A 1,579-nucleotide genomic window follows, 5' to 3' on the forward strand; every position below is an offset into this window, starting at 1 on the left:
TGGTCCTCCAAGGTTCCACTGTCTGTCACAGCTCCACGGCCCAGGTCCTCTGAGGTTCCACTGTCTGCCACAGCTCCATGATCCAGGTCCTCCTGTGCTTCACTGTATGTCTCTGCTCCACGATCCAGGCCCACCTGCTCTACATGGACCTGGCCCTCCATCCCACCCCCTGTTTTGCCTCTGTTCCCCCACCTACCTGGACTGTTGTTATTGTTTTGAGCGCCAGGAGTCGCTCCTAGGGGGGGGGATTCTGTAACGCCAAGCCAGCAGAGGGAGCCCTCACCCCAGTTCTGCTTGCATGCTCCCTCTGCTGCTTCTACTGTCACTTCCTGTTTGTCACTATTTAAGGACTCACCATGTGCTCACTAGTTTGGCGAAGTATTGCCAGTTTAACCTGCCTTACCGAGCGTTTTCTATTACTCTGTTTGATTACCTGTTGCCGTCTTGCTCTGTCTCTGGATTATTGTATTTTTGGATTACCCCTTTTGGATTGTTTGCCTGTGTGGATTGTTTTCAAGGTTTGACCCTCATCTGCCCTTTGACTATCGCTATCTGGATTACCCCTGTTGTTTTGGTTGCTATTGGACTGCTTTTGGTTTTGACCCTCTGCCTGTTTATACGTTTATGTTTGCTGCTGTTCCTAATAAACTTCTGCGTATGGATTCTACTACTGCCTCAGCGTCCACGTTACAGGTTTGATATATTTTCGGGAGGAAATTTACAAAATATCTTAATGGAACATGGTCTTTACTTAATATCCTGATTATTTTTTGCCAAAAAAACAATAATTTTGACCCATACAATGTATTGTTGGCTGTTGCTTTAAATATACATGTGCTACTTATGACTGGTTTTGTGGTTCAGGGTCACATATGTTGGACTGAAACAAGCTCAGACTCACCGTTTACAGCTCCAACCATATGTTCATAAGTGGTAGCTTCATCATAAATCTTCAGTGTTTCTTCTAAAGATGTAGCAGATGCATATTATGCAAACATGTGTCATGCCAAATCACTTTAAAAAACTAAACTGTAAAAAAAATCACCTTCTTCTTCACCAGAAGCAACAGTTTAAAGTTAAAACGCCCTAATAATAGATTTGTTTCTTACAAAGAAATATTTTTTCCACTTCACAAGACGTTAACTAATGGACTGGAGTAGTGTGGATTACTTTTAGTTTATTGTGATGTTTTTATCAGCTGTTAAAATCTACAGTTTGGATGGCCTGAGGGTAAGTATCTTAATTTTTGGGTGAACTTTTCCTTTAGTAAGAAAGTTCAGAAACACTTAAATATCTACAATTATTCAAACTTCCCCCTCAGACTGTGTGCTCTCACACTGACTGCAGCTTGCACAAACAAGTTTTTACACAGACACAGCAATGTGGTTTTCACTGCTGAATCATGTGGTTAAAAAAAAGGGAAGCCTAAGAGGATTAACATATCTTTAACACTTTAACTGTCAAAAAAGACACTTAGAATCATTAGACATGCCAGCCTCGTAATGTACAGTATAAAATGTTTTAATATTAATAATAAAGGTGATGATTTCAGCAGCCTCACCCCTCTGAGTGAAGTGAT

This window comes from Labeo rohita, unplaced genomic scaffold (assembly GCF_022985175.1).
Source record: "Labeo rohita strain BAU-BD-2019 unplaced genomic scaffold, IGBB_LRoh.1.0 scaffold_1015, whole genome shotgun sequence".
Lineage (NCBI taxonomy): Eukaryota > Metazoa > Chordata > Actinopteri > Cypriniformes > Cyprinidae > Labeo > Labeo rohita.